General features: G+C 43.5%; 1 long non-coding RNA gene and 1 other non-coding gene across 2 annotated transcripts in view; both read left to right on the forward strand.

Moving 5' to 3' along the window:
- The window catches only part of LOC105074223 (uncharacterized), a 45,888-nt gene that overhangs the window by 4,135 nt on the left and 22,579 nt on the right, over positions 1 to 19,174 (forward strand). Inside the window, exons 2-3 of the long non-coding RNA XR_012508412.1 lie at positions 3,847 to 4,212; positions 14,785 to 14,864. This is a non-coding gene — a long non-coding RNA (uncharacterized LOC105074223). The remainder of the gene's footprint in view (positions 1 to 3,846; positions 4,213 to 14,784; positions 14,865 to 19,174) is intronic.
- Positions 98 to 170, forward strand: TRNAM-CAU (transfer RNA methionine (anticodon CAU)). The gene has a single exon. It is a non-coding gene; the product is annotated as a tRNA-Met (tRNA).

A 19,174-nucleotide genomic window follows, 5' to 3' on the forward strand; every position in this document is an offset into this window, starting at 1 on the left:
AGCAAGCCAAACAAACTCAGTACCACTTTGGTAAAATAACATCAGTGTAAAAGAGTAACCAAGTTAGCAATCAGGGATTTCAAAACAAAATCAGGACGGAGGGTATAGCTCAGTGGTAGAGTGTGTGCTTCATATGCACAAGGTCCTGGGTTCAATCCCCAGTACCTCCATTAAAAAATAAATGAATAAGTAAATCTAATTACCTCCCCCTGGCCCCCCCCCCCAAACAGAACAAAACAAAGAAAAGAAAATCATTCTGAAAGACTAACTTGAGTTTTGGAGTAAATTGAAAAAAATTATACATATACATATATGTGTATCTATACACACAGATATACAGTAGGTATTGCATTTTTTTTACATCAAAATAATGACAGTGGGTCAAGCTTCCAGTGCAGCAATATAAAATTATCTGAAATATCTTCTGGAAAATGTATCTAAAATATGTAACTTAGAACAACCTAAGAATTCTTTACATTCACTAAAAAAAAAAAAATCTCTTCTGGAGAAATGTTAAAGATCTGTAGTCAAGAAATGTATACACAAAAGAATACAACAGAAAATTTCACTGCGCTCTTGGATTTCAACAAAAAGGATGTATTTACTAGTCTCAGGTGCAAACCAGAAGAGCAGTTACAGATTTCTAGCGCTGACTTGGACCAACAACTGTCAGGCACTCACGTGAGCTATGGTGCAGTGATGCTGTGAGAGACACTTTGGTATTACCTCTCTACCAAGCAGAAAACTCCAACTACATCAGTTTTCAGATTAGCTAATCACGTTCCATGAAATTCTACAAGAATTTCATTGAAATTATGTTTAATTTACAAAATTATTGGGGGGTAATTTACAGAACTGTAATATTAAATTCTACCACCAGTAAACATGGTATTCCTCTCTTCATTTACTTACATGTATTGTTTTCATGTATTTCATGAAATACATGTATTTTTTTTTCTTTTTAAGAATGTTGGAAGAACTCCAAAGACAACTACTGAAAATGAAAGGAATGGTATAAAACTACTGATCACTGTGCTCCTGTCACCTAGGAAATGCCAACATCAGATGTGTGACAATATCTGAAAGCTGAATCCAAGGGTGTGGAACACAAACACATGAACAGTGGGAAAAGTAACCACTGCTGTGCTCCTCAAAAATGTCAGATGTTAAAATTTTCTAAATCTTGGCTCACTCACCCATCAATAGAAGAGACACGGCCCCACTGAAGTCACATTCACAGCTTTTAATGGTGTCCACCTACTGTTTCAATAATATTTTCATTATTGTCACAAGACCCTGCACATCTTTTTTCAGGTGAATTAAATGGTAGCAACTGTGTAGCCGTTATGAATAGGATAGATTTTCCACTCTATTTCCTGTGGCTTCCTCATCACATCACTTTCAGTTTCTCCTTGGTACTTACAGGTCTGATATCATTTTACTTAATAGACATTTGCTCCACTGCCCATCCCTCCCTTCCAGAAGATGAGTTCCTCGAAAGCTGGCATCTTGTCTGTATCTCTCATTGCTGCATTTCCAGCAACTAGGATAATCTGTTGTCCCAAGGAGGTGCGCAATAAGTACTTGAGTTAATAAACTCATATTTATCCAATGATGCCTTAAATTTAACTAGACAATCATCAGGCTTGTCCTGTTTCATGTCTCTAGAATCCTGCTGTCCACTAAGACTAGACCAAAGGACAAGAATCATAGCCAAACTACGAGGATCTACTAAAGGAAGACGAACTGACTTCCCCAGTTCATGTCTCCTCCAAGCTCTTCTTCCCTCCTCCTCTTTCCACACATTTATTACACTTGAACAAGACTTTGCTTGTCTAATTTTACCTTCATGGGATTTCCTTTTTCCTCTCCTCCCCACTTCTATTTGTTTCTCTAACCTAAAGGAACTTCATTAGGAGAAAAAGTTTAGAGTGTTTTGGACAAACTTCTTAGTGTATAAAGCCACGAGGCTGAAGTGAACTTCAAGACATACTTTTGTCTTAAATCTTGCACGAAAGGATGAGCATGATGTATTCTTCTTCTTCTAAGAATGTTCCCTCTGCAGGATGCTTTTTTTTTTTTTTTGTGAAACTAACTGCCCCATCACCTTCTTGAACCAGATGTCACCCCTGCTGTATTTAAACGGTTTTTATCCTGTTCGCCTATAAATAAGTTGCTATTACAAACTTCTTTCCACCAGGCTTATTCATCTAAACTCATCTTTTTTAAAAAAGAAATACTGGGTGAGTGCTTCAAAAGCACCTTCAATCCCTATGCAGCAGATACTATGCTTTGTAGAACTGTTAGAAATTTTCATTAAAGAAACTGGACGAAGGAAACATAAAGGGGAACAGGTAACAGAAAACACTGAACGCTGAGGGATTCAAAAGACTGAAAGGAAATGTGGAGGGAAAAATTCAGAGGTAAACAGAACAGCTGTTCTCAGGCGGAGCTTTTTTGTGTACCAGGCATGGAGTGAAGGAATCCAGCATAGGAGGAAAAAGGCCACGGTCCTCGTATCCCTTCCTACTAACTGCTCATGTTGGAGGAGTAACTGCGACTTCTCTTAAGTAGATGCCAACACAGGGGTTCTAATCTGGTTATGATGGGAAGTGCATATGGAATTCCTTGCAGATATTAGCACTAAAAACAGAGACAAATGGATGGAACTGGAACAAATCTAGGCAATTGATAGCCTGAAAACGATTAGATTTAAAAATATTTTCCTCACAAAAACTGGAAATCCAGAAAACAAGAAAGCAGTTACAAGGACCCAGGGAGTCTAACCAAAAAGTTACTGTGTCACCCCAAGTTTGGGGTTTACAAGTGCAACTGAAGGTAAGAAATGATGCAGGTATAATAATTTTAGAAATGAAATTTATAAAGTTACTCTTAAAGGGCTGTGTGTAAAAGAACTCATCAGTTACAACTGTCATCTAGTTTAGAGCGTTCAATTATTTTAGCTCAATATGTATATATCTATGTTTTTGTTCATGAATTCATATAAAATGTGCTTAAGTATCTAATTCAAGTGAAAATGAGTTACGACAGACTCCAAGAAAATTTATTAAACCGAATACACTGCACAGGGAACTACAGTCATAGCTTGTAAGAACCTTTAATGAAAAAGAATATGTATATTTGTATAACTAAATCACTGTGCTGTACCCCAGAAACTAACACATTACAAATCAACTACACTTCAATTACTATATATATACACATACATATATATATATATCTATATATATACGCACACCGCTTAAGTACTTTAGGCATAAACTTAAATAAAAAACTTTTTTTAAAAGCTATAGTATAGTCTGTGACACTTCAGTATTATTGTAAATAAACAATGGAATCTTAATCACGTGTTGTACACAGAAATATAAAGGTGTCACCAAGGACGTGTTGATTTCAGAATTTTAACTTTGGGCTCCTGCCTGTTGTAGGAACTCTGAAGACTAGCTCTCAAATAGTTTTTCTAATAAATCTACACTATTTTTTGTTCTCAATCATTGAATGGCACATTTTAAAGGAATAAAACTAAAGAATGAATAACAAAAACTCTAACTTAAGGTTACAAAAATAAACCTCTTAAGCAAAACCACACACAATAGGAGATCACTAAGCCTCTAATTTCCCACTGCAGGTCAAAAATAACAGCGTGCCGACTCGGGCCACACCTGGGCCACTGTAACGCAGCAGTCACAGCTGCCATTATTTACCGAGCTTATCCTAAGTAGAAGGATGACCTCCCTCTCGCTCTCCGCCAGGGAAAGGGCGGGGCGACCATCTGCAGCAGCGAGAAAGGGACGCATGCGCAGTGAGCGAGAGCCGCATGCGCAGTGAGCGAGAGCCGCCCCCGTAGTCTCGGCTCCTCAGGGTTCGCGGGAAGAAGTCCGCGTCCCGCCGCGCCGCCTCAGCTGGGGGTTTGCGCCTCCTCGCCCGCCTCGCTCCAGCCCCGGCTCCTCCGAGGGCGGCCCGGGAGCCCTGTTGTCCAGGGGGCTTGGCAACGCGTGAGGAAACCGCGGCCCCTCCCGGAGGCTCGGAATCTCCGCGTGGGCTGGAAGGTGGCGGCGGCGGCGGCGGCGGCGGCGGCGGCCCGCGCCTCTCAGGCGACCTGGGTCTGCGCGCCGCTGCAACCCGGACCCGTGTCCGGTCGCCGCGGGCGTCGGCGGAGCCGCTTTCCCTCTGCGCCTCGTCTGGTCTCGGGTGAGTTAGCGGCCGAGGGCGCGCGGGGCTTTCCGCGCTGCCCCGCCGACCGGGGGCTGAGAGGAGCCGCAGGGTGCTGGGCGGGGGCCGGGGCGGTTGGCGGGGGCGCGGGAGGGCGGCGCGTCGGCCGGGGCTCGCTTGTGCCTGTCGCCCCTGGGGCCCTGCGCGGACCCCGGTCGCCCAGGCATTTCGGGGGTTGGGGTGTGGGTGTCGGACCCTAGGTTCTTTTGCTGGGGGACCCCTCGGGTGCCTGCTGCGGCTTTGGTCTCCGGGGGAGGCCGGTCTCCCCGCGAGGCGGAGGAGCGGAAGAGGCAGGAAGTCCCCCGAGACACGGAGGTCCCCTCGGCGGGGGTGGAGCTGCGGGAGCGGGCGGCGCAGCCGGGAGGGCACTGAAGGGCCTCGGGGCCGCGGGGCCGCGGGAGGTGGGCGAGGCGGCGGCGGCCGCCGCGCTGCCAGCCCCTCGGAGACGCCGGGGGGTGTGCGCGGGTCGGGGGCGGGAGGAGGGGGCGCCCTCGCATGGGGAGCCGCCGAGGCGAAGATGAGCGCCGTCTCCCGCTGGCGGGTCACACCCCTGAGTGTTGGTCCAGAGCAGAGGTGGAGGGAATGTGGGAAACCCAAAGAACTTATGGGGAGGGGGAGACGTGGGAGCTGCCAAGTATTGTCATTTCCGTCGCAGTTACTTTTCTTAGCGTTTTTGTGCTTGATGGTTTTGCTCCCCAGCTCAGCTGGGTAGCTCCAGATTCGCTCCCTCCCATCACCCTCTCTGTGCCACATTGACTCTCCTGTGGTTTTCCCCTTCTCCCCCACTCCTTTTCCGGTTCGTAGTATTTTGCCTTCTGCTTGGTGAGCATTTGCTAAGGACAGGAGGCCTGAGCTTGTTCTGACCCTGAACTGCCTTGAACTCCTCTCTCTCCCACCTTTTCCTTTCTGGGATCTTACATGTCACCTGGCCATCAACAGTTAGCTTTTCTTCTGGAGAAGTGGCGAAAGCACTTAGCCAAGATCCATGGCACTCTTGCTTTATATTAACGAGTCCACGAAAGACACGTCGTTTGTCATGGATTATCACCTCTTTACTCTTTAGCTAAATTAATTTTTCAGATACAAAAGTGGCAAATTTTGAGTGTCGGCTGCTCCTAGGGCCAGCAGAGTGCATTTCTGGCAGCCAGACCTGCGACTTACCAGGAAATGCTTGACTTGGAGGGACAGTTCTTTCCTCAAACTTTGCTGATTTTTCCTTGAGTCTTCGTTGAAGGATTTCTTTTATAAGGTCTAAAGTTTCCAGGCTGAGGATGATGGAGGAAAAAGGGTCAAAGAGCCTAGCAGTGATACCACTGAGCCCTGGAATTAAGAAAGCCTGAATCTGCCCAAACTCTAGGTTTCTTGTTACATGAGAAGATAAACTTAATATTTAAGCCACGCGCCCTGTTCCTGTAGCTATTAGTATCTGATAATAGGTGTCACTCACTATATTAGGAATTATAGACATAGTATGCATCCTAAAACAAAGCCATGTGACCGACTGTTACGAAAAGTCTTTCATTACAGGTTGCTACGAGATACTGAATATAGTTCCCAGTGCTATACAGTATTAATTTGTTGTTACGTTTATTTTATATATAGTGGTTAGTATCTGCAAATTTTGAACTCCCAATATCCCTTCCCACCCGTCTGGTAACCAAAAGTTTGATCCATGCTGTAGACCAGAAGTTGACACAAAATTGTAAACTGACTGTACTTCAATAAAACAGAAAATGTCTTTTTGCATTCAAACATCCTTTAGATGACACATTCATTAGAATGCGAGCAAGATCATAATGAAAGTTTCATGGCATCCTGGCTTAGTGGAGGAGTGAAAATCTGACTTAGGAATGCATTTATACCAATTATTTGAAAGTCTAACTGGGGCCGGGGGAAGTATAGCTCAGCGGTAGAGTGCATGCCTAGCATGCATGAGACCTTGGGTTCAATCCCCAGTACCTCTGTTAAAAAAAAGTGAATAAGTAAATAAAATTTAATCCCCCCCCACAAAACAAAACAAAACTTTTTAAAAAAGAGTCTCACTGGTAAGTTGTTAGTAAGACTTCCTCTGTCTCTGCTGTGTAGTAACAAGCCAGGCAGTGAACTCACTGAACTGCTCACTTTGCTGCTGCTGTCCACTCTCCCTTGTGACCCTCTCACTTCTTTTTCAGGAACAGGAACCGAGGGTACACATCATTAAATAAGAGCATGAATATTCTGCCTCAAGTCATGTATTTTAGTCGAATTCTTCCTGAGTCATGGGTTAACTGACAGCACCACAGAATAATACCATTTTTTTTTTAAAAAGAAATGAATCAATTTTTAAAGACAATTTTGGAGTCCATGTTGATCTCGGACCCACAGAAGAGGCGAGGTCACATTGGAGATGACTCCCTCCAGCAGACCAAAAGCAGAAACTGACACCTACTCCCGTAACAGTTCAAAGAGCTTTCTCTTAGGAACCTCCCTGAAAATAGTGCTCTTCTTAATCTCTTCTTGATAAATATCCACAGGGAATTACAGCCCGGTTATCGTGTGTGTGTGTGTGTGTGTGTGTGTGTGTGTGTGTGTCCCACAGGTCATCACGATGTCCAGCTGGGGAAGGACCATGGAAAGGGAGAGTCAGATGGTGGAAAGGCAGCCCTGCTCATAGCCCCAGGTGTAGACTGTCACCTTCGCTCGGATTTCTCATAGCCATCACACTCATCCAGATATTTAAATAACATAAAGAAGAAAAACACTGAGACATCATTTCAGGCTGTAATTATATAACCGGCTACCAACAGCAATTTAGAACTCAGCTTTGTGCACATGTTTATACCATTTCCATAGTTATAACATAATGTAGTTCAAAGGAGCCCTTAAACCAGATCTTAACTGATCATAAACTCAGATGCAAAATTCCATTTGAGATCAGAAGATTCCCTAAAGAGCACTCCACATCCATCACAGGACACTGCTCCTTCTCAGTCCATCACCCAGAGCCTGTCCTCAGACGTCCCTTTCCTGCATATTCTGCCTAATGTTTTAATCGACTTATTTCACCTGTTGCTTTGATTTCTTCTCAGAACACTCCGTCTTGCTCCTTCTTTTGTTCATCTGCAATTTACATCATCCTCGCTTAGTGTTTAATCCATTTTCCCTCCATGGTCCCCCCACAACAGTGTATATTTATTGTCTGTCAATTTTGCATCATTTACCAATTGGCTGAGGCTTCAGCAACTCCCTGCGCTCAGTATTCACAATAGGTTGGAAAAAAAGATTTTTTAGATTCCACATGTAAGTGATACCGATTTTGTCTTTCTCTATCTGACTTATTTCACTAACATAAAATTCTCTTAAGTCCATTCACATTGCTGCAAATGGCAGAATTTCATTCTTTTTATGGCTGAGTAGTATTCCATTGTATAAATATACCACATCTTCTCTATCCAGACATCTGCTGATAGACATTTAGGTTGCTTCCATGTCTTGGCTACTGTGAATAGTGCTGTTGTGAACATTGGAGTGCATGTATCTTTACTAATTAGTGTTTTTATTTTTTCCAGATCACATGGTAGTTCTATTTTTAGTTTTTGAGGAACCTCCATACTATTTTCCATGGTGGCTGCACCAATTTTACATTCCCGTCAGCAGTGTAGGGAGGGTTCCCTTTTCACCACATCCTCTCCAACACTTGTTACTTGTAGACTTTTTAATGACAGCCCTTCTGACAGGTGTGTGGTGAGACTTCATTGTGATTTTGATTTGCATGTATCCTTAACGTGCTCAAAGTTAAGACTTTCGCCTCTCACTGCTGCCAAAGCACATAGACCCCTTTTGTTGGTTTACCTGTGTTTGTGACTAAACTGAGGTCTTGCTCCTGAAAGATCTCTGGGCTCTCTTAACTCAGTTTATAACACAGAGTAAACTGATGCTCAATAAATGTGTTGAATAAAAGGCTAATATTTAAAAAAAAAAAACTTAATAAACTATATAATGTTTCATGTAAATATTGCTATGGCCACACAGTAGCAAACACAAATTTAAAGACTACCTTTTAGAAACATAATCCCTAAATATGTCATTTCAACATTTACATTTTTCTGTTGCCCATCACACACATTCATTTGGTAACACAGACATATATATATATATATATATATATTACATTTTCACTGAGGCCTGGTGAGGCTGTGGACATTAACCTCACAGTCTGATGACATCAACTCTCAGAGAGGAATAGTGATTTCCACCTGGCTAGCAGCCAAAGACAAATTGAAATGACCTCAGATAACCTTTCCACAAACTTTTATAGTGTTGAGTTGACTAAGTTAAAGTGCAGAATGAGGCAAACAATATAAACCTTTCCCCCTTAGCATGTGTGCTGAGATGTAGTGGTGACTGAAAGTAGTAGGCTTTATGGCTGAATCCCATAAATGAACTCTTCAGCCGAAGCATTTCAGCTGAATTTGTTTTCTCGGTAGGTGATGACACAGATGCTGGGGACTGAACTGTGCCTGCATGCTGGACCACATGTTGTTTGGAATGGTTGGTTCATGTTACGCAGGGGCTGTCACCCCAGCTACTTACTGTGTCAGTCACCTAAGGCAGGGCTCTGGGCCCACACGGCTATGCACCTGCTGGTGTGTTTAGAGGACCAGACCTTCCTACTACACCGTTGCTGTGAAATGTTCTTCCCTATTGTATGCACGTGGGTTCTGTCTGCTGAGCCAGATGGCAGTTTCCAGAAAGAGCAATTCTCCTCGTCCTCGTTTGTCCCTTCTCCACACTGCTGACCGAGCTCAAGGCACCCCCTGACTGACCGGCTGACCAGGAGGGACGTGTGCCTGTGGTGGTGTTTCCTCAGCCGAGCTGATCCAGCCACACTCTCCCCCCAGGCCCTTTCTGGGTCCCAAGTTGGGTGTACTGCTTACCATCCACGTTAGTCAGAGCACAGGCTAAGCTGCTGTAGTAAGTTAGATTGGTGTAAGCAAGGAGAAGGTGGTGTGGTGATTCCATGGTGTCAGGGAGCAATACCCTGGCATCTTGTTACTGGCATCTGTGTGGCTAGAGATGGCTTGCCATCACATCCCAACACCAGTGCACAGGAATTGTCAAGACAAGAGGAGGCTTCTCCCTTCCCTTTAAATGCCCAACCGAGAAGCTGCAAATACCACTTTCACTCATGTTGGCTGGAATCTAGACCCATAGTCACACTTGGCTGCGAGGGAGGCTGGGAGATGTCATCTTAGCTTCGCTGCTGTGTGTCCAGAAACATGTTTGAAGGGCAGGAGAGCTGATAACTGGGGACACCTAGTAGTATCTTCTCCCCCCATCACCTCCTGGATTCAAGTTGGCCAGGCAGGAGCTCCATCCATCCAAGAGGCGGCCTTGTGTCTATTCCTGTCATTTGCACAGGCTACCACCAGGTGGCGGTGGCACCTTGGTTGAAACCTGGTGATTTAGTGTCCAGTGTGTACTGACTGAAGCACATTTTCTTTCTTTTTTTTTTTTTTAACTGAAATATAGTCAGTTTAAATGTACAATTTCTGGTATACAACATAATACTTCAGGCCTACATATATGTACACATTTGTTTTCATATTCTTTTTCATTATAGGTTATTAGACGACATTGAATATAGTTTCCTCTGCTATACAGAATAAACTTGTTTATCTATTTTATACATAGTAGTTGGTATCTGCAAATCTTGAACTCCCAATTTATCCCTTCCCACCTTTGATAACCATCAATTTGTTTTCTATTTCAGTGAGTCTGTTTCTGTTTTGTAAGCAAGTTCATTTGTCTTTTTTTTAGATTCCACATAAGTGACATCATGTGGTATTTTTCTTTCTCTTTCTGGCTTACTTCACTTAGAATGGCAATCTCCAGATCCAACCATGTTGCTGCAAATGGCATTATTTTATTGTTATTTTTGGCTGAGTAGTATTCCATTGTAAAATATACCACAACTTCTTCATCCAGTCATCTGTTAATGGACATTAAGGCTGCTTCCATATCTTGGGTATTGTAAATAGTGCTGCTATGAACCTTGGGGCACGCGTATCTTTTTGAATTAGAGTTCCCTCCAGATCTCTGCCCAGGAGGGTGATTGCTGGATCATATGGTAAGTCTGTTTGTAGTTCTTTGAGGAATCTCCATGCTGTTTTCCATGCTGGCTGCACCAAACTACTTTCCCGTCAACAGTGTAGGAAGGTACCCTTTTCTCCACACCTTCTCCAGCATTTATCGTTTGTGGAGTTTTTAAGGATGGCCATTCTGACACCAGGTGTGCGGTGATACCTCATTGTAATTTGGATTTGCATTTCTCTGATAATTAGCGATATTGAGCATTTTAGCGATATTGAGCATTTTACATGCACCTATTGGCCTTTGTATGTCTTCATTGGAGAATTGCTTGTGTAGGTCTTCTGCCTATCTTTGGATTGGGTTGTTTTGTTTTCTTATTAAGTTGTATGAGGTGTTTATTATATATTCTGGAAATTAAGCCCTTGTCAGTCTCATCTTTTGCAAATATTTATTCCCATCGCGTAGGTTGTCTTTTTGTTTTGTTTATGGTTTCCTTTGCTACGCAAAAACTTTTAAATGTAATCAGGTTCCATTTGTTTATTTTTGCTTGTATTTCTATCGCCCGGGTAGACAGCCTCAGGATTTGACTTGGAGGAGGAGGAGATGGGCAACATTGAGGGTGAGCCCTGGAGCCCTGTGGGGTGGGAAGCTCCCCTGCCTGTCACACGCTCCCTCCTGACAAAGGGCCCTTCTCCTCCCTGGAGGGGCTGGCCCTTCTCCTCCCTGGAGGGGCTGCTCCTGGGCACAAAGAGCTCTGGGAGGTGGGCATCCTGCAGTGCTGTAGGGGAGCTGCGAAAGTGCTTCTGAGGGGACAACGCTGCCTACAGAAGGTTGTGGCTCAGCTCCAGTCATCTTTATGTACACGTAATTCTGAATTTCAAGTACATTATGAGGTGCAGACTAAATCTGTCCTATGGAAAGACAATGTGGGAAGTCTAAATTCCACAATTAACACAAAAGTGATTTTATATCATGTGTGAAATTCCACAGTGTGTGATGAGATAAAGGAGCAGCTATAACAGCTTACAGGGCAGGACCAGCCCTGCTTATAGGAATAAAATGCTTTGATGGGAATCGGCCCTGCAGGTAATTAGGCATTTTCACTGTGGGCTATTTCACTTGCAGGGTATGTTTTCTACTACAAATGGAACATCTCTGAGATTCCAGCTTTTATACCAAGAGTACAACTGGAGGGAGTCTGTAAGACACATTTACTTTCAGAGAAAAGGCAATAATGGGTTATTAAATTTACTATATCCAAGAAGAGTTAAATTGCACAAGGCACACGTTATAAAGTTGGAGGGAGGACTTTCCTCATTTTTCAGTTACGAGGATTATAATAGACATTCTAAACAGGAAATCACCTCCCTGAACCAGGAAAGGAGTAAAATAGCAACAGCAATAATGTTTCAGTAGCCCAGGGGCAACCCCAAGTAAAGGAGACCAGGAAGGAGTCAACGGTGCAGGAGAAGTAAATGTGGAGTGAGGTGTCCCCATCCTCACGCTGAAGTGGGAGGAAAGGGGACAGGGCACAACCACTGAAGGAAGGACACAGCTACTGAGGACAGGACCAACTGGTTAAAACCAAGATGGCGGAGGACTGGACTTCCAGTGGACCCTGAGCCTCATGGCGCACCCACAGGCACCGTGACAGATCCTAGGCTGACCATTAGTCAAAAAGTGGGCAGGGAGGCATTTCCTGGAAATCGTCACCCCTTTCCCAAAGTAGCTGAAGTAATCCCCCTACTCATTAGCATATGAAATTACCGAGCCCATAAACCCAACAGCTCTGCACCTGGTGGTGGCTCTCCCTTGCCTTCTGAGACAGCCTGCACTCTGTCTATGGAGAGTGTATCTGCCATTACTTTAAACTAAACACCACACACCCTTCAGTCTCTCTCCCTCTCACCGTTCTGAGATGCCCACATTCTGCTGATGGAGTGTGTATCTCCTAAGCCATTTTCCCTTCCGAGCGAGAGGGACTCCACTTATGGAGTGTGTATCTCTAAACAAACGTGCTTTCAGTTTACCATGCCTTGCTCCTGAATCGTTTCCTGTGCAAGGCGAGAACCTATTCTCTCTCGACAATGTTATTTCGAGAAACACACAGAGAAAACCCCGCGGACCTCAGCCTCGAAGACCTTACGGCTTTTGTGGGCACCACCAAAGGTGATGGGCTGAAGGGAGAAGCCCACTGGCTCTTGGGGAAGAGTCTGAATTTGAAAAGTAATGACACAGTAGACACAGAGCACACAATCTAGAGACAAGGCCAAGAAAGAGTGCTGTTAAAAAAAGACAAAAGTTCCCAGAAATAGTTACAACTGCAAGTGACCACAGAATTTACCTGGGCTTCCTCGGCCTCCTCAGCCTCCTCAGTAAGGAAGACGCTGTCATTCCTCACAGGGGCAGCACCGTGTCCTGAATCTGATAAAGGCAGGGCAGTGTTGAGGGTTTACTCTCTCTGACGGAGACCATGTAGAGGAAGCACGAGGCCTTCAGGCTTTCCTCCAGGAGCTCACACTCCCGCCCGTGCCCCTGTCTCTTCACAGAGGCACCGGGTCTCCCTCCTATCTCACGTGACCCCGAGGACGAGGGGACGCTGGACCCCTGACCCTTGACGAGGACACCACAGAGCCCTGGTTCAGGTGTTTCCATAACTAATCAACCTGGATGGGAGCTCAGGGCTCCAATCTCTGGAAATCAGCACTAAAACAGGGGACTCACAATACACTTCAGGGGAAATCACAATTTCTACAAAGGTTGAAAATTAAAAGAAGAGTCTTTTGTAGGAAGAGTATCAACAACCCCTGAACATGAGCTCTCCCTCTCTCCCTCCTTAGCCCACTGGTAAATTTTTTAAATCTTTCAGTCTGATGCAATGTCTTATACAAGTGACCAGGTGTTATGTAAGTGTTTATGAAAGAAGTGGCCTTAGAAAGGCTAATATTGTAATAATGGGCAAAAGAATGGTGAAATATATGGAGAATTCTTTGGAAGACTTTAGAGTTAGACTTATAACTCTGGAAGAGTGATATTATGTTGTAATTTAACTTACTAATTGGCTACTCTAGATCACTATGCAACATTTTTTATAAAGATGAAGGGACCTGCAAAATTAGTACAGAAAAGCCTGTTGTCTTAAAGCAGGTCTTGAATAGAATATTTATCTATCAAGACAAATGAAGAAAAATTTTTTCTCATCAGGACATACTGCCTTCATTCTAAAATGTTGTGCATGTTGTTTTTCTCAAATAAAAGGAGAATTCAGCCTTCAACATTGTCTCCAGGTAGGAGGAGGGTGCCAACGCTCATTTCCTCTAGCACACAGAAACCAACCAAACCAACCTACCAAGAGGCTGCAGGGCAGACCACAGTCCCTGGAGGGGCATGAGCTCCACCGTGCACAGGAGACAGAGTCCTGCTGGCTGGTGGCATGCGAAGAAAACAGCATCTTGTCAACCAGCTGAGAACCTGTTCTCTGCGGCGAGTGTATGGCATGGTGTCCAGGAAACCTAACAACTACCCATTCGGCGGCTTTTGCAGCAGAAATGAAGCAGCTGCTCGTCACAGTGTGCTCCTTACCTCTCAGTGGAGGATGCAACCTGTATGGTCCTCTTGAGATGGGTCCCTGCCTCATATATTCCTCTGCCTGCCCCTGTCTGCAGATTCCTTCCAATCTTGAAGATGGAGAAAGAATGGTTTCAATAAGAGTTACATCATCAATTCCTCTACTAAACACAAAACAGCTTACTCTTAAAAATCTCAAAACACCCTTAAAAATGTATGTCAAAATTCTGTACCTTTGTTTCAAGTAGGCAACCTCCCATCTCATCTCTCTCGTTGCCTTCCCCTGGTCCAGAGCCCAGAGCTGGGCGGGGGGGGGGGGGGGAGCACATCCACATTCAGTTGTGGCTGACTGTGCACACAGGGAAGGAAGGAAACACATTCTCACCCAGTTATCTTGAGCCACCTCCTCAAGAAGAGCGATCTGAAAAGTAAACACATCAAGGAACACCCCATGGTTAGGGATTCTCAGGGCCACAGTGATTGTCTGCATCAGGTGCTAAGGACTCAGTGTGTTAGGAAAAAGGCAAGTTCCCGGTATCTGAAGACGTCCTCTGTTTCCTGCATTTCCTGTTGCAATTCTTCAACTCTTCTCCTATGAGTTACAAATTGTTTCATCAGATAAAACACAATGCTGGGTATGATTTTAAATAACCTGCCCAAGTCCACATTATCCAAACTACACATGTATATGCATTATATAATTATATAAAACACATTTCATATTATGTATAGTAGGTTCAAAGCTATTGCTGCATTAATTCCTTCCTTAATTATTACTTAATGCCTGCCAGGTTCTGCACTGACATAATTTGCTTTCCCATACTCAACATTTTCCTAATTTATCCTGTATGGAGTATCTTTCATCATAAAGCTTGATTCTTCTTTTCCTTACATCCTTATCCTATTTCTCAGGCTTACAACAAGTGGGTCTCTCCAACGGCATGGTCATATTTATTGATGTGATTGATGCTACAACAAACCGCTTTCCTAAGGTTGGTAACACTTTATATCATCTACAGAAACATCCTTGTGAACCATCTTTCCACATAGTCCAGCCAGCACTGGGGACCAGGAAATTCTTTGTAACTTAATCTTTTTAAAGTTAAAACTTTAACTTCATGTGTGTAAAACATAACATTTTCCCCCTTGTGTGAAGTATCTATACAAATGTCTTCTGAACATTGGTTTTGGTCTGTGTGTGATATTGTGTCTAAACATTTTAGAAAAGTTAAAAAAAAAAATCCAACAGGGGTTTTCTAAGCCACGGGTGTTGAGGAGCTGAACTCACTTGTACATTTGTATCTCTTCTTCAGCCAATTTCAACTTCTGCTCTACTGCTAAGAGGTGCTTCTTTTCCACCAGCTCACATCCTTTCATGTCCAGCTTCCTGAGTGGGGAAAGAAACCCTGTGAAATTCTGCCATTGTTTTCTCCCAGCAATCTGAAGGGAAGAATTGAATGTTCTTTCTGCCCTTCCCCATAAATACATAGACTGACAAATACAAAGGAAAAAATTAAAGGCCCCACTAATAGATATGACAAAACTAAACTCAGTCCTCTGGCAAGTGTTTGGTATCTGAGCTTCCCTTCAGAGTCTCCATCCCTATTCATTTATAGATAAAGTAAACACACATGAAAAGCCCACATGAAGTGCACTCTGTGCCCTCCCAGGCTCAGGCTCCTGTGACTGGGACAGCATGAACTCACTGTGTTTCAGAGTGGAAAACAGGGCCTGACCAAGTCATCACAACCAAACACATCAGGATGAAGCAGGCGTTCGTGATTTATTTGTGGAGAGCCCTGATTTTCAGTCAAAGCCTTGGCAAAACCTGATTCTTCAGGGAATATAAGAAAATGTTTGCTTTTTAATGTGGGTTGATGGGTGTGATGTCCTTGACCTCCTGCTGAGAATGACAGGAAATGCTGGACAAATTATGAAATTCATGATCAAAGGTACCAAATTGCTAACAAGCCAGGAAGGAACGTGAGGCCAAGATGGAGAAGGAAGCCCAGGACTGAGGTCAGCCCGGCATTTAGGGCCACCTTCCCCAAGGGTCCTCCATTAGCTGCAAAGTACTGAGATGCAGAGCAGCCCAGCAGCTGGTGCCCCTGCCCCCCATGCACGGGCACCACAGTCGGACAACTGGAGCTCATGGTCCTTCAGCAAAGGTGATCCCTAGAAACGCCCATCCCTAGAAACGCCCACAGGCCTTAGCTGGGCCCCATGAGAGTTAAGTGCCAGGAATAAAGGTGGACAGGAGACACACTGGCCTCAGGAAGGCTGAGCCTACACTGAGTGATCTCCATTGCTAACTGGGTTAACAGGATGCAGCACTGCCGGCACTCTGATCACCTGCCAGCACTCTGATCACCTGCCAGCAGTAAACCCACATCTCTGCAGCAAGGTAACCTCACACTAGGCATCAAATTCTCTCTATTTTCTACTCAATGTCTAGAGTTTAATGAAAAATGACAGATGCATGGCAGGTCATTACAATATGATGGGACTGAAGCCTGAGGACAATGAAAATGGACCCAGTGGATCCAGATAATAAAGAGATCAAATCTAGTCCCAGTACCCACTCCAATCTCAAACTAATTACAAACAGGTACTCTGGTAACCAGTTAGAGTGGAATGGAAGATGCAGATTACAGAAATCAAGGCAGAAAAGTAAACACAAATCTGTACTTACTGAATATGGTAATAAAAAATATGGTGGCATGTACTCTAAAGCATATTATAATATCTACGTGGTTCCCCACATTCATTCACACGATTTATCATAATTAACACATGAACACCTTACTCTTCTGCGTCCTTCTTTCTTTGTCCACAGATTCCATCCAGAAAGTCCATGTTCTTCTGCCTTAGGAATTTGGCCTCCTTGCCCACTTTCACAGACCCCGATGCAGCATGGCAGACTTGCCTTTTCTTTCTACTTTCTGTAAAGCATGAAACAGTTGTCTTTGTATGTGTACATGTGCACCTAAGAACTTGGTTGTGTTGGGAAGTGGAGAATGGAGACAATCTTGAAGGCAGGAATCCATTATTTACCCTCCCAGTGCAAACTCACTTCTACTACAGGCATGTCTCATTTTATTGCCCTTCATAGAACATGTATTTTTTACAAAAGCCTTGTGACAACCCTGAGTCCAGAAAGCCTATCAGTGACACTTTTTCCAACCTCATTTGCTCATTTCTAGTCTCTGTGTCACTTTTGGTAGGTCTTAAAATATTTCAATCTTTATCCTTACCCATTCCTTTAAGGCAAAGCCCAACCCAGAGGAAGTCCCTAACTCTCATTTATTCTATGAAACCAGAGAGAGATAAGGAGGCTACAAAAGAAATGTCTGAAGCCAGCAGATTTTGGTCCATGAAGTTTAAGGAACGATTCCATCTCCACTATATAAATGTGCAAGCAAAGCAGGAAGAACTAATCCAGCAGCTGCTGCAAGTTATCCAGGAGACCAAGCTAAGACAATTAACGAAGGTGGCTAGACTAAACAACAGGTTTTCAATGCAGAAAATCAGAAGAGGAGGCCATCCAGCACTTTCATAGCTGGAGAGAAGTCAGCTGGCATCAAAGCTTCAGTGGACAGGCTTATTTTCTTGGTAGGGGCTAATGCAGCTGGTGATTGTCACTTGAAGCCAATGCTCATTTAACATTCTGAAAATCCTACATCCCATAAGAACTATGCAGAATCTACTCTGTGCTCTATAAATGAAACAAAGTCTGGGTGACAGTGCATCTGTTTACAACATGGTTGACTGACGATTTTAGCCCGTGGTTGAGACCTACTGCTCAGAAAAGGAAAACATTCTGTCAAAATAGTACTGCTCAGTGACTGTGCACCAAGTCACCCAAAAGCCCTGATGGAGATATATGAGATAAACGCTATTTTCATGCTTGATAACAACATCCATTCTGCAGCCTATGGATCCAGGAGTCATTTTGACTTTCAAGTCTTATTATTTAAGAAATACATTTTGTAAGGCTATAGCTGCCACTGATAGTGATACCACTGATGCCATAGTTTCAATAGCATTGTTTCACTCCATGACTTTGTGTCACATTTTTGTAATCTTGCAATATATCCATCTTTATCACTGTAAAGAAATAAAATATATTTGTTGAGGTGACCGGGGATCAGTGATCATTCATGTGACTTTTGCAACTATTTTGGAGCCCCACAAACTGTTCCCAATAAGAGACATCAAACTTAATTGATAGATGTTGTGTGTGTTCTGCTCCACAAACCATCTCTTCCCTCATTTCCCCCTTTCCCTTCAGGCCTCCCTATTCCTTGAGACAAAACAATGTTGAAGTTAGGCCAATTAACAACCTTATATTGTACTCTAAGAGTTCAAGTGAAAGAAGGTGTAGCATATCTCTCACTTTATGTTAAAAGCTAGAAATGATCAAGCTTAGTGAGGAAGGCATGTCAAAAGATGATATAGGCAGAAAGCTAGGCCTGTTTCCCCAAACAGATATCCAACCTGTGAAGGCAAAAAACAAAACCAAAACAAAACCTGAAGCAAATTAAAGTTTTACTCTAGTGAGCACAAGAATGATAAAATGAACAGCCTTAAAGCAGATCCAGAGAAAGTTTCAGTGGTCTGGATAGAAGATCAAGCCAGCTGCAACATTACCCTAAATCAAAGTCTAATCTGAAAAAGGCCCTAAATCTCTTCAATTATATGAAAACTGAGAGGGGAGGAAGCTGTGGAAGAAAAGTGTGAAGCTTACAGAGGTTGATTCATGAGATTTAAGTAAAGATGCCATCTCCATCACATAAAAGTGCAAGGCGAAGCAGAAAGTGTTGGTGCAGAAGCTGCAGAAAGTCATCCAGAAGATATGGCTAAGGTCATTAAAGAAGATGGTTACACTAAACACTAGGTTTTCATTACAGATGAAACAGCCTTACATTGGAAGAAGATACCCCCTAGAACTTTCACTGCTAGAAAGAAGTTAATGCCTGGCTTCAAAGCTTCAAAACAGGCTGACTCTCTTGTTAGGGATTAATGCACTTGGTCAGTTTAAGTTTTGAAGCCAATGCTCATTTACCATTCTGAAGATCCTAGGGCCCTTAAAAATTACGGTAAATCTACTCTGCCTCTGCTCTGTAAATGAAACAACAAAGCCTGCATGACAGCACAACTGGTTACAACACGGATGACTGAGTATTTTAAGTCCACTGTTTAGACCTCCTGATCAGAAATAAATGTTCTTTTCAAAATATTACTGCTCACTGACAACTCACCTGGTCACCCAAGAGCACTAATGGAAATGATATTGATCCTG

The sequence above is a fragment of the Camelus bactrianus genome, chromosome 8, assembly GCF_048773025.1.
Source record: "Camelus bactrianus isolate YW-2024 breed Bactrian camel chromosome 8, ASM4877302v1, whole genome shotgun sequence".
Taxonomy (NCBI): Eukaryota; Metazoa; Chordata; class Mammalia; order Artiodactyla; family Camelidae; genus Camelus; species Camelus bactrianus.